This window comes from Lepisosteus oculatus, chromosome 14 (assembly GCF_040954835.1).
Source record: "Lepisosteus oculatus isolate fLepOcu1 chromosome 14, fLepOcu1.hap2, whole genome shotgun sequence".
Lineage (NCBI taxonomy): Eukaryota > Metazoa > Chordata > Actinopteri > Semionotiformes > Lepisosteidae > Lepisosteus > Lepisosteus oculatus.
Window position 1 is genome coordinate 46761998 of NC_090709.1, and position 13942 is coordinate 46775939.

Here is a 13942-nt window from a genome sequence, read left to right on the forward strand (position 1 = left end):
TCTTGGTGCGCTCATGCCACAACACAGGAAGGCTGGAGCAGGTGGCTGTGGGCTTTGCGCACCGCCGAAATAGCTCAGTTGGGAGAGTGTTAGACTGAAGATCTATCCCTGGTTTGATCCCGGGTTTCGGCATTTTTTTCATCGCGCCCTTTGTTCCTCTCTCCAGCGCCCCCTGCCTAAAGTGACGCGTCCCTTTCTCAGCCCGAAACGCAAGCGAGACACCAGCAGCAGTCCCTGCAGGTTTCCGTAGTGTAGAGGCTATCACGTTCGCCTAACACGCGAAAGGTCCCCGGTTCGAGACCGGGTGGAAACAGCCTCGTTTTGCACGCTCCTGTACTTCACAGAGGTCTTGAGCGACCGGTCATTTGTTCCCAATGTATTTCCGGTGCCTTCGTGCACTCTTGTACCAAACGCACGTTCCTTCTGTACGCGGAGCCGATCATTTGCAATTGGGCTGTGCCGGCAAACCAGGACGAGCTCTGTCGGCTCAAAAGCAGCGCAGGACCTGCAAGAACAACAGAAAGATTAGCATCCAGCGGGGGCCTCTTAGTGAGCCCAAGAGCTCATCAAGAATCGGCTCCAGCAACAGGGCTGGGCGCATTGTTCCATTCTCCGCCCACTCTCGGTGTAAACAAGTCCCTCCTGGTCTCTGCTTGAAATGCACTTTCCTGCATTTGCTTTGGTGTAACTGGCTTCCCCTGCATGGGCGAATGTGAAGAAGATCCTTAGTAAGTCATTGAAGAAAACCGAGAAGAGGTCGGAGTGGCCTCTGTCGTTCATCAACGATCCAGTCAGGCAGTACTCCTCTGTAAAGCGCCGTTCGTTCACAATCGATTGGCTTTTTTTTGCCTTCATTCGTGCGAGTAGTAAAAGCAGACGCCCCTATTCTGCCGTGACCCGGATTCGAACCGGGGTTGTTGCGGCCACAACGCAAAGTACTGACCACTATACGATCACAGCAAGTTACCGAGACACACGCGGCAGGGCGGAAAGGGCTGTGCTCTCTTCGTGTGACATAATTCGGAAAAGTCCTGACGTTGCATTTCAACTGAGCCCCAGTATACATCGACCCTTCGACACTCTGAGTGACAACTCTCTTGCGTGTTTTCTCATATTTATGTAGTTTGCTTGCATGATGCCGGGAACAGCATGGTTGTTCGCTGCCATATAGTCTAGCGGTTAGGGTTCCTGGTTTTCACCCAGGCGGTTCGACTCGGTTTTGCCTCCTGCTTTCCAAAAGATCAGCACCGTGTACGAAAGAGCTGCATTAAAACTACTCGAACGTGCAAAACGTGCGAGAAGAGGGGGCGCTTGTTTCCAACCGAAACTTCTCGCGTGTGAGACGAGCTGATCATCGCTGTGTGAGGGTTACTCTGGTAGACAGGGCTGACCTTCGGCAATAGGATTTAGAGTCTCCAAGATGATATTTGCACTTTCTGGAGAGGCGATTTTCTCCACTTCAGTAGCCCGATTTCGTCGATTGCGTGGAGAGGGCTGTAGAATGTGGCGCCGCCTTTCCTGCTCCGTCCATGACAGGCGTGCTGGTCTCTGGAGAGAGAGCACGATCCATCAGCGCACTCCAATAAAGGCACTGGAAGCAGCTGAATCGCATTGGCGAAGCTCAGCGCTGGGCCGCTGGGCACGTCTTACCACCGTTTCCGTAGTGTAGTGGTTATCACGTTCGCCTCACACGCGAAAGGTCCCCGGTTCGAAACCGGGCGGAAACAGACATCTTTTGTCGCCAGGCACAAAAGGGGATTGGGGATTCGCCTAGCGCTGTGATCGAACAGACCCACTGGACCCACCTCTTAGTGTGGCGGGATCTGCACAGTGCATGTCACAGCGCATCCTGCTTTCACTTCAATGCGCGTCCTGATGTACCCCAGTCTCCCGCGTGACAGGTGGGGACAGGTGACAGGTCCTATACTAACGAGGAAGACATCGCTCTCTCCAACCCCCGGCATCGTGTCCCGACCCACCGTGCTGGAAGGCGACGCGTGCTGTGATCCCTTTAAGGAGCAGAAATGACAACCGAGGAGCCGAGAGATCATGTCAGCATTTCGCGTCTGAACGGAAAACACAAACGACCAACTCGGAATGACTTGCCTTTGACGCTTTTCAAAGTGTTCTTTGTGCACGACGACTGCGCCGCCTAGCAGATACAAAGGGGTTGTACAACTTTGAACTAGCAAATGGAAGAGGGCTAAGCCCCCTCTCTTTTAGCCCAGGTTCGATCTGTCTCCCAGAATCACCAGGGCGCACACACACACACACCCGTGCCGTTGAAGTGCTCTGCTTCATTTCTAAGGGCAACTCAACATTCACTCCTACCCCGAGTGCAGAAAAGACAGCATCCACAGCAACAACAGCTCAGGTCTCTGCACAGGAGCTAAGCTGCCCTCATCTCCTCTGCTCTGCGGCTCCTGCGGAGTGGAGTCCTGCCTGGAGCCGTGTTTGCAGGCGGCGGCTCCCCGCGCCCTGTCTGGGCGTCGTGTCCAAGAGCTCCTGGGAGGAAGAGCGAGCCCTCCCACTCGGGGGCTTTTCCACGGTCTGTGTGAGGAGGGGCGGGTGTGTCCAGTAGCTTATCGAGCGGAAGCCTGGGGCGGCGGAGAGCTGTGATCGTGCAGACCTTGAGGTGTCACCTCTTTGTCTGCTTTCCCGCCCCCCCTCCGCCCAAGCTCTGCTCCAAAGTAGCCCGGCAACCCCTCACACCTGCACGTGTCACAACCTAAGGTGCGGTCATGAGACACCCATGGGGTGTCGTTCTGTTCTTGCTAATTGTTTCCTGCCCGTCGCAGGCAGGAGTCCATGCGAGGAAGATGCGCTGGACAGAGCTCAGAGGGCGCAGCTGGGTGGCTTTCCTTCTGAGTGACGTTCCTGCAACACTCTCCCGCTACTCTTGGTGCGCTCATGCCACAACACAGGAAGGCTGGAGCAGGTGGCTGTGGGCTTTGCGCACTGCCGAAATAGCTCAGTTGGGAGAGCGTTAGACTGAAGATCTAAAGGTCCCTGGTTCGATCCCGGGTTTCGGCATTTTGTTTCATCGCGCCCTTTGTTCCTCTCTCCAGCGCCCCCTTCCTAAAGTGACGCGTCCCTTTCTCAGCCCGAAACGCAAGCGAGACACCAGCAGCAGTCCCTACAGGTTTCCGTAGTGTAGCGGCTATCACGTTTGCCTAACACGCGAAAGGTCCCCGGTTCGAGACCGGGCGGAAACAGCCTCGTTTTGCACGCTCCTGTACTTCACAGAGGTCTTGAGCGACCGGTCATTTGTTCCCAATGTATTTCCGGTGCCTTCGTGCACTCTTGTACCAAACGCACGTTCCTTCTGTACGCGGAGCCGATCATTTGCAATTGGGCTGTGCCGACAGACCAGGTCGAGCTCTGTCGGCTCAAAAGCAGCGCAGGACCTGCAAGAACAACAGAAAGATTAGCATCCAGCGGGGGCCTCTTAGTGAGCCCAAGAGCTCATCAAGAATCGGCTCCAGCAACAGGGCTGGGCGCATTGTTCCATTCTCCGCCCACTCTCGGTGTAAACAAGTCCCTCCTGGTCTCTGCTTGAAATGCACTTTCCTGCGTTTGCTTTGGTGTAACTGGCTTCCCCTGCATGGGCGAATGTGAAGAAGATCCTTAGTAAGTCATTGAAGAAAACCGAGAAGAGGTCGGAGTGGCCTCTGTCGTTCATCAACGATCCAGTCAGGCAGTACTCCTCTGTAAAGCGCCGTTCGTTCACGTCGATTGGCTTTTTTTTGCCTTCATTCGTGCGAGTAGTAAAAGCAGACGCCCCTATTCTGCCGTGACCCGGATTCGAACCGGGGTTGTTGCGGCCACAACGCAAAGTACTGACCACTATACGATCACAGCGAGTTACCGAGACACACGCGGCAGGGTGGAAAGGGCTGTGCTCTCTTCGTGTGACATAATTTGGAAAAGTCCTGACGTTGCATTTCAACTGAGCCCCAGTATACATCGACCCTTCGACACTCTGAGTGACAACTCTCTTGCGTGTTTTCTCATATTTATGTAGTTTGCTTGCATGATGCCGGTGAAGTGGAAATCTAATAAGTAAATTGATTCTTAAAAATGTAGAGAGCTTTGAAAAAATATATTGGTGCTTTTAGATAATATATTTCAAGGATGTAACTGCTGTGCTACAGTGCGCGCAGAATTTTAGAAAACAGTTCGTCAACAAAGTACACTGTTTAGGTTAGTTTAGAAGACAATGTACCAAAACAATATATGCTGTCTGGGTCATTAGAATTAGCTGAAAGTAACTGATAAGCTTTGAATAACAAATCTAGTTTTTCTTCTCTCGCTCTATGATGTAATCTGTTTTCTCCTAGAGAAAGGGCAAGTTTTAGAAGGGACCAAGTGCTGAACTTTTTTACAGCGCAACGTCTTATAAAAATGCAATGCAAATGCAATGTTGGGCATTATTGGACATTTCCCGGTGACCCTGACACGTGTTAAACACTCGCATTTCCTGCAAATATTAAAATGGTTAAGGTTTCGCTGAGAAATCCAATCGACTGAAGACAATATTTATATCGCAAAAGAACGCCGTCCCTGGGTGGACTCGAACCACCAACCTTTCGGTTAACAGCTGAACGCGCTAACCGATTGCGCCACAGAGACTGACTGGTAAGGTCATTTCTCGAATTACAAGTTTTGGGTTAAAAAAAATCTCTTCCCGTTTATTTTGCCAGCCTGTAATATTTCTTCTGCACTGATAACCAAGAATTGAATTTCATTTTTCGCAAGCTGTGTGAATTTCATCAAAAACAAGTTTTCCAGAAAGGAAATGAACACATGCATTTAACGAAATCAAGCCCTTTATGATTGCCCGAAATGATACGTTCTGTACTACAAGATAGGAAGAAAGACACGGCTGGGATTTGAATCTCGGTTCTTTTGTTTAATAGAGAAGCGCTTTAACCAACTAGGCTACGGTGACAGGACAACCTTCACCTTTTACAGCCGCTTGGACACACCGCTCTGAGACATCTGCGTTCAGTAAGCGCTGAACCTGCGCTCAGAGCAAATTGCCTCTTTTACATAGCAGCCCCGACACTGAGAAACGAAGAGAACTGGCTTTTATCTGCCATTTTCATGTCCAATGCGTTTGACATCTCCCAAGGGCGACAGAGTTCTTTTGCGACACTATTTCTTCTTCTTTTTTATTTCTGTACGCTTTGATAAAAAACGAGAAATCGTGCAACGGAAAAATGTCTTTTTTTTCATAGAGAAAACGTGCACCAGGAAATGTTGTGTTGAGAAGAAATGATTTAACATGATACGTGACCTAATTTATCGGAGCAATTGCTCGACCAGCAAGATCTGGAGAGGTTGGAGAGTCTGGTGGATGTGATAATTATACGGTGTTGTGGAAGAAAACAGTCTTTCTTTGAATTCTCAGGCAATCGGAATTTCAGTGCGAAACATAAACCCCTTGTCTGATTTAAAGAGATTATATTTTAAAACTCATAAAAAATATGTTTCTCACTTTGAAATTTTAGACGGAGCGGTGCATTACTAGTAGCGGTGCTGAGCACACTATGGGGGAATTCAGGTCATGTGAAATGCCAGCAATTTAATAAACAACGCGTCTGATTTCGGATCATAAGATTGTAGGTTCGACTTCTACCTGGCTCGTGTAAATTTTATTCAAGCTCCTCAGTAATAGATGTATATTATGTAATGAACCGCACCTGAAAGCAAACGTTGGGTCTGTTTAATTGGTTTTACAGCATGAAATAGCAAATCGTTACAAAAAGCACCTGCTAATGTCCAATAGCGGGTTTTGTTTTCAAATTACGGTTTCAGGCTTCAGACACTTAAAAAAACACAAGTGTCCGGAAACTCATTAACTTTCAGGTTTGCTTGAACCTGTATTAAAAAAAGTTATCTGAAACTTCCGGGATTCCATTATCTGATGTAGCTGTCTCTAAAGTTGGACGTGATGTTAAGCAGATGTGAACTGTGCCTTTTCTCTTAAAAAAAAAAAAACAAAGTTCTTTTTTCCCCTCCACTCCAATGCTGGAGACTGTAAGCCTGTGTGAGCTCCACACTGCGTGTCCTGTACTGCTCTATTTTGTTTTGATTATCTATGTGGTGTACAGATAGAACTCAACTGCATGGGGTGAATTCCGTGTTCAGGACCAGCAGAACCTGAAAAAGTAGCAGCTGACCTCGACTTGATTTGAACACGCAGCCTTCTGATCTGGAGTCAGGCGCGCTACCGTTGCGCCACGAAGTCACGGCTGTCAGTTCTGTTGAATTTCCCAAAGGAGACAAATCAGCTTCACAAAAAAAAAAATCTCCTGTGAAGAGCGCAGCTCTCCGAAGAGAGTCTCTTCTTCCCAGACCACATTTTATTCTTCTTGCGCAGCTCTTGTGCAGGTGTTGTTCTCAATTACAGATCCAGGAACACTGATCTTTTTTCTATTTTTTTTTTTAATTAAGTACCCCATGGTGCAACGGTAGCACGTCTGACTCTAAATCCCCAAGTTCATTTTCAAAGTATATCGGAGTCAACTGATACTGATCAGGTTCTGCTGCTACTGAACCCGCAGTCTTCACCTTAAGGTTCAATTCCTCAAGCCTTTTGACCTTATATGTCCATCCCTTCTCGTCAAAACTCGTATTTTCACAGAGTACCCTTCAGAAATCGCAGTATAGAATGAAAAAACTCCAGTAGATCTCGGCCGCTGTTGGTGATTTTCCTTTAAAAATAAATGAATCTCTGGAAATTTTACGGAGTGTATCACTTTCACTGAGACCGAGAAGTGTTAAGCTGTACATGAGTCTTTGTGGTTCGGTTGTTAACCAAAAGGGTGGTGGTTTGAGCCCTCCCAGGGACACTATGAGCCTTTTAATGTACACACCCGTCTCACTTTATCTCCACGGCCGGTCTTGTACCGCAATCAAATACAGAGCCCGTAGGAGGCAGTAAGCTCGCATATATAGCTCACTGTGTATATAATGAAGAAGCAGAGGTTAGTTTCTCATCTGCGCGTTACAGAGCCTTATGCAACTCGTACTGTACCAACAGCTAGGGTTTGATCCCTGCACGGGCTATTAGTTGAAAAGCCATTGTAAATGACGTGTAAGAGATTTATAGATACTGTAGATCAGTGGTTCTCAAACTGTGGTACGCGTACCGGCAGTGGTATGTGGAGTGCCACCAGGTGGTACGCCAAATGACCCTGGAACTGTGTAGTGTGCACTGAAAAATCGGGACGGGTTTTCATATTTTGTATTTTAATACTTGTCGAATACGCAGCCTACATACTACGATACAGTGCGTGCTAATACTTCAGTAGACACAAGAGATACTCTGTAATTCTATACCACTCTATAGGAATGCGTGCTACGGATGCAAGTGACCAATTGTATTTAAAAAAAGCTATTGTATCTCCAGCAAATAGGGAGAAAGGAGAATGTGCGTGATTTTGGAACAATGCCAACATTGTAAACACAGGAATGCATAGAAATACGTGCTATGAACGCAGGCAATCTTGTGAGCACACGAAAGCGTGATAGAAAAATATTTAAGAACTGTTCGAATTTGAGAAAAATAAACCGAGCGTCTCTGTGTTTCGCTCCCATGCACATGAAATAAAAACTTTAAATAAATACGGAAATAAAAACGGAAACGCGGAAAAAGCTTGCGGATTGCTAAAGCAGGTAAGCTACACTATTTTTGAAGAACCTTATTTACCGTTGGCAAAAGAGCTGACACGTATTATGTGTGGAAAAAAAGCTGCTAAACAGCTCGACCTGCTGCCCCCCTTCCCCTGAAAGACACAGTCATTCATAGAATTATTGAAATGAAGGATTATATCAAAAGTACACTGATAGAGCGCGTTAAGATGAGCAGATGTTTTTCACTGCAATTAGATGAGTCTGTAGTCGATTTGGCCAATTTGCTCGTTTACGTTAGATACGAGTTTGAGGGTATGTCCCATGAAGACTTTCTGTTCTGTAAACCGCTACCAACAGGAACTACAGGAGAGCACATATTTCAGCTTCAGAATGAATTTATCGAAGAGAACGACCTCGACTTGATAAAATGCATCTGAGTTTGTACAGACGGTGCTAGAGCAATGACAAGCCGACATAACGGTGCAGTTGCACGAATTAGAGAGGTTGCTCCAGAAATTAATGTACGCATTACAACATCCACCGCGAGACCTTTGCCGTCAAGAAAATGCCTGATGATTTAATATCTGTTAGACTCTGTTGTGAATTGTATCAAGGCTCGAAAAATTAATTCACATCTCCTTTGCTCAACTAAATAGGCTCACCACTCTCACTGAAATGGTGCTTTTTTATTAGTTGTTGTTAATGTTTTTTTTTCTGTAAAATACTTTGAGAAGCCACCTTTAAAGGCGCTATATCAAATAAAGTTCATTATTATAATATTTATTATATGTATGTGTGAGTATGTGCACGTACACTCATGTTGGTCATTGAGAATTTCTGGGGTTCCTATGAGATGATGACTTGTAGGTGGTACTTGGATGCTTTGGTTGGATTAGGGGTGGTACTTGGTCCAAAAAGTTTGAGAACCACTGCTGTAGATACTTTATTGATCCCATGAGGGAAATTAATAAAGCTTATCCAGCTGGCTTTTATGTTTCACACTAAATTGCGATCTTGAAACCAAAATAATTAGAAATATGGAACACAACCATTGTTCTCCAAGAAGGAAAGCTGTTTAACACTGACGTCACTCCTTTTTATTTAACCCAGATTGTGAAGACAACTCCACCCTATCAAAGGAAAATGTTGCACAAAAGTTGGAAAGCACACTCTGAATCCATCTGTACTGTATATTTGATTTCCGCGATCCGTTCAAGGCTGCTTGGTGCTTCGCAAGCAAGTCATGTTCAGGGAAGAAACTCATCTTAGAGAACTACTGGTGCATTTTCACTCATTGAATTTGATCTTTGTACTCTCTTTTCATTCTCCGCTATAATATTTCAAAATTACAATTCGGATTTCTTGGAAAACTTCACAGGCATTATTAAGTTAGGACTGTACAATTGTATTTTAATATCTTGGTATATTTACCTTCATTTTAATATGGATATAACCATAAATGTTGTACTTTTGTCGTACATTTTAACTGAGGACGCATGACGACTATTATACCTTGTGATACATGCAAGACATCTGTAAACGAAGATGTAATTAGTCGAATTGGCAATTAACAGAAAACCACAATTGTATAATATTATTTCTCTATGTCGATGATCAGTTGAAGGATTTGAAGAAACTATATATTATTCCTCGATATCGATGATCAGTTGAAGGATTTGAAGAAACAGCAGCGATAGCAGGTGATTTTGGTTTTGAACCCATCTTTACACCTCAATAATCCATTTGTCCTCGAAAAAAGAAAAGACAGGCATGTTTTGAGTCTCATAATGATCATCTTCTCGATCCAAAGAAACGTATAAATTCGATTCCTTCCGTAGTATTTGGGATTTTCTTACGAAGATCTCACGAAGTATTGCCAGGATCTATATTTAGCGTTCGGTAGCGATAACACTGCTGATATTGATATATGATGTATTGACAACTTTATCTGAAGCGAGAAGTCCTAGAACGCTGTCTATGAAGTGTTAGGATTCATACCAAGATATACTTTTTGTTTTCAACCCAAAATGCTGCTATTGCATTACACATTATATGAACATTACCAGTTTTGGTAGCTTCTCTGCATGATTTTTCAAAACTGAAACTAATTACAAAATTATTTAAGATCAACCATGACAAAAAAATTATAAATCAGGACTAATATTAATATCAACTGATGTTACTACAGAAAAAAAGATTTAACTGAAATATTAATAAGACTATGCAAGCCTAAAAAGTAGAACAATTCAATTTATATAACTTTTTTTTTTTAGAAATGGGCTCACACACCGGAAGACACTAACGTTTCTCTTCGTTAGAGTATGTGAATAACAGTTTAACCCAAAATATTTGGAGTCCAGAGGGAGGACTTGCTCGCTGAATGATCTGTCAAGAAATCCCTGGTGAGATTCAACAGGTGTTTTCTTCAACAGCCACTAAAAGTCTGATGACCTTCTCTGGATTTCCTGAATATGACGTAAAATTAGTTCAAATCATTTGGTAGTTAACACAACGAAATGCTTTGGAGGTACATTTAAAACAGCAGAGCAAGACTGTAGCACTTCGTGTGTGACTGAATTTAATTGTGTAAACCTGGCTCTCTATGAACACGAGCAAAGAGTTCTTACTCAACAGAAGATTGCGATGTGAGCACAATAATATAAGACATCTGGAGACGCCAGAGATTGAACTCAGGACTTCATACATGAAAAGCATGCACTCTACCACTGAGCTACATCCCCTATGGCATAGATGGTGGAACTGACTTAAAGATGTGCATATGTTTACTGACCACAATCCACCCTTCATGAATAATTGCAGTGAATAATTTATTTTTATATCCAGTCACATGGGCGACGGTGGTTGATTCTTCAATGGGGGAGTGCGTTTTTCTATCTCCTTACTCGACTGTCTTTCAATTATGTTTTCTTTGAAACCTTTTTGCATCTTTTAAGTGCTTGCAATTAAATTACGCATAGAAAAACAGCAGTACAGTTGATGTTCATGGACTGATGCACACAACTCCAGTGATAAAGCCCTTTTGTAAATATTGTAGAAGAATGTTAAAGGGCGAAACAACGCTCCAACCACGTGAATGGTAACAAGAAGGATCGTGTTCTTATTTAATATGTGCTTTTGAATTGCCTTGTCAATACACACAGGCTTTAGAGATGGACAAATAATTGAGTGAATCAAATTAGTTTTTGTTGGTCGTCTGTGTCTTCATAACTTTGTAGGTGAGAGAGAGGATTGCGAAAATGTGCAGGTGCTTCTCAGAAGTGCGTTGGTGGTATAGGTTCCTTCAAATAACTGAGCCAGTGCATCCCAAATCTTTTCAAGATGATCTGTGATCTGGTAACACATCTCCTGAAACTAACATTCGAGGTAGGAAGTGTGCTCTTAAACACCAAAACACTCAAAAAGGAAGAAGCAGATCTCTGTACACAAGACGGTAGTGCGATATTAGAATTTCAGAGTTCTTGACGGATTCAGGCTCCTTCTCAGAGGTCCTTGCTCGCCAAATAACTTTGCATCTGAGGAAGAGCACCACGGAAAAAACCCAACTCAACAAGAGAGCGCGTTGGTTGCTCTTGCTCTTAATGCAAGGAGCTGTTTTTTTTTCCTCGCAATAATAATTATTAACCAGAAACAGCAGCACAGGTAGGTCGCATTTGTGATTATGTCATTTCTCTGCTTCAGCAAGGTCAATAAAAGACTCTGAAAGTAGTAAAGCAAAACTGAACTCAAAATCATATTGGGAATTCTGAGCGATATCTCCATACAGGTAATCCAATAAGAACGTTGAAATATTTGAATATCATCTCTCTGTAGATTGCTCTGCTTTTTACCCAGAGTAAAACTATTGGATTGAAGGAATGCTAACCGCTGGGTTAAAATGTATAGTTGTTATTTGGAGAAATCTGTAAACTCGTGATCGACAGTGCTGATTATTTTCCGGAGACGGAGCACTGATGACCTATCCGTGCTAATTGATAAAGCTCACCCAGTGGATACTCTAGCAGAACGTCAAAGAACATTCACCTTTGTATCCAAAGAAACCACAGGAACAACATCAGGAAGCACAATCAATTCCCCTTTTAAATCTTTCCTGTAAGGTATGCTATGTGAATTCATGAAGTTAATCCTCTGATCTCTTTTGATCACGAACAAAGTACTTCTGATGGAGCGCTATGTTCAAAGATTTAATAAGCTTTACCCCTGCCAACGATTCGGCGTGAAGAATTAAAAGTTTCACAGACAAAAGCAGCTCACCACCACAGCCAATATTGAATGTACTGTACTTGCCGGTACACTATCATGTGCACTGCCTCAAAAGTGATCTTGGCAGATGTTGTTCCCTACATAAAGCTGAACGTGCCAAAGAGAATTTCTGTTGAGAAAACAAAATATTTTTTCTGCCTTGATGTTAAGCCTGTCTTTTAGAAAGTTTATCTCTTAACACCTCCTGCAGCCTAACAAAAAGCACTTTTACTGATCGTATTGCAGGTCTTAAAACATTAACATTTGGCAGCGGTGGGATTCGAACCCACGCCCCCAGAGAGACTGGAGCCTAAATCCAGCGCCTTAGACCGCTCGGCCACGCTACCTTCCTCCATGTCCATCTTCCTCACATTGCTGGCTTGGACTGGGGGGGCTTCAGCTCTTGTCGTCGGATCTAATGATATCATGACACGTGGAAGTGGCTGCACCTTCATCTTCCGAGATGCTTTCAATAGCACAAATGCTACTTTCACCTGCACAAACATAGCAATAACGAAGGAGGTGAGTTTCATCCTTTGTGCTGTTTGTAGGGGCGCAACTCTACGTCGATCTACTGACTTGAAGAGCAAAAATCAAAATCCTCTCCTACTACTATTGCTTTTTTCATAGTTTCTTCAAATCCTTCATTTGAACGTCGATTTTGAAGGATATTGATGATAATACCACATAAATTGTGGTTTTCTTGTGATCGCCAATTTTATTCAAATATCAGCCTTTTTTACAGTTCCTTGTGTGTTTCACAAGGTATAATAGCCCCCCTCGCATCCTCAGCTAACATATTTTAAAATTACAATAGCTTATACAGCATGCATGTTTACATTTATATTAAAATTAAAGTAAATATACAAGAATACATACAGTACTAACCCAATAATTCTTGTCAGGTTCTCCAACAAATCTGCGTTGTTATTTTAACATGTTTCAACTGAGGGTGCAAAAGGAGTATAAATGAATTTTCCTGCCAGCCATTCAAAGACCAAATTCCATGAGTGAACATTATTTTCTCAGAAGTTGCCGGCATTGGACTTTGCCGGTGGTATTGAATTATGTCCAAACTGTTGTAGTAGTTCCTTCTTGAAATTCGACACGTGCAAAGCACTCGTAATATCATAGGTGTTAAAGTTCGCTGAGTCTATTCGAGTCATGGTGTGTATCCCTGCCTATCATTGGGAGACAGGTAGCTTTTTTACACTCAGATTCCAATCTTCAATGCTTTGTGTGAGAGCTTACATAACTTTCATTTTCTCACATTTTCTGATGACTGTTCCAAAGGGGCACCCTGTCAATTCCGAATACTTTTCAAAAATCTGCCTGCATGTTTGATTATTGTCATTTCATTTAAAAAAAGTTAAATATTGATCATAACTAAAGAAAATAATGATCATGAACAAAAAAGGGATAAAGATGCGAGTCGATCTTGAATCACAGCTGGGTGACACGGGCTTCTGTTCTGATATGGTTGTATGAGAAACAGGAGGAATCGCCAATCTCCTATAGAACATGAGTTGAATCAGGAGTGAGACATTTCGTATACTCGTGCATATGTCAACGCCTGACCTACATCGTAAAACTAACATTAAGTTGTCAGAGACATTCATTTATATACAAACAAGAGACAGACCAAGTAATAATTCTACATTAGTTCAGGTGGGTAAACCTGAACTAACTAACTAACTAATAAACCTATTAATAATTCTACATTAACGTGTCCTACACTGATCAGACTAATTGACATGGTCTGATTCAGAGCCTGTGCAGTTCGTGCTAATTACAACAACGACAGTTCTGAACCCTCATCACCGAACTGAGCACAAGTTCAGCTGTTCTCCAGTTTTGTTACGCATGGTTTTTCATTGCAATTGAGTTCAGAGCTGGAGCTGATCTCCAGACAGTACAGTGTTTTGGGTAAATTGTCGACGCAGGAGGCTGCAGACAACTTACCCAAAGTGTTTTCTATAGCTTTCAGGTGCAGTTCATTTATATAAAAGAATGTAAGTGGTATAAACTCAACAAGCCAGAT

At 43.5% G+C, this 13942-nt stretch overlaps 9 non-coding genes across 9 annotated transcripts; 4 read left to right on the forward strand and 5 right to left on the reverse strand.

The window, feature by feature from the left end:
* Positions 1-240: 240 nt before the first annotated feature.
* trnav-aac (transfer RNA valine (anticodon AAC)) lies at positions 241-313 on the forward strand. The gene has a single exon. It is a non-coding gene; the product is annotated as a tRNA-Val (tRNA).
* Positions 314-888: 575 nt separating this feature from the next.
* On the reverse strand, positions 889-960 carry trnah-gug (transfer RNA histidin (anticodon GUG)). The gene has a single exon. It is a non-coding gene; the product is annotated as a tRNA-His (tRNA).
* Positions 961-1654: 694 nt separating this feature from the next.
* trnav-cac (transfer RNA valine (anticodon CAC)) lies at positions 1655-1727 on the forward strand. The gene has a single exon. It is a non-coding gene; the product is annotated as a tRNA-Val (tRNA).
* Positions 1728-2960: 1233 nt separating this feature from the next.
* Positions 2961-3033, forward strand: trnaf-gaa (transfer RNA phenylalanine (anticodon GAA)). Its single transcript has one exon. It is a non-coding gene; the product is annotated as a tRNA-Phe (tRNA).
* A 109-nt stretch (positions 3034-3142) lies between these two features.
* On the forward strand, positions 3143-3215 carry trnav-aac (transfer RNA valine (anticodon AAC)). Its single transcript has one exon. It is a non-coding gene; the product is annotated as a tRNA-Val (tRNA).
* A 574-nt stretch (positions 3216-3789) lies between these two features.
* trnah-gug (transfer RNA histidin (anticodon GUG)) lies at positions 3790-3861 on the reverse strand. The gene has a single exon. It is a non-coding gene; the product is annotated as a tRNA-His (tRNA).
* Positions 3862-4558: 697 nt separating this feature from the next.
* trnan-guu (transfer RNA asparagine (anticodon GUU)) lies at positions 4559-4632 on the reverse strand. The gene has a single exon. It is a non-coding gene; the product is annotated as a tRNA-Asn (tRNA).
* Positions 4633-6181: 1549 nt separating this feature from the next.
* Positions 6182-6253, reverse strand: trnaw-cca (transfer RNA tryptophan (anticodon CCA)). Its single transcript has one exon. It is a non-coding gene; the product is annotated as a tRNA-Trp (tRNA).
* Positions 6254-12166: 5913 nt separating this feature from the next.
* On the reverse strand, positions 12167-12248 carry trnal-uag (transfer RNA leucine (anticodon UAG)). Its single transcript has one exon. It is a non-coding gene; the product is annotated as a tRNA-Leu (tRNA).
* Between the last annotated feature and the right edge of the window lie 1694 nt (positions 12249-13942).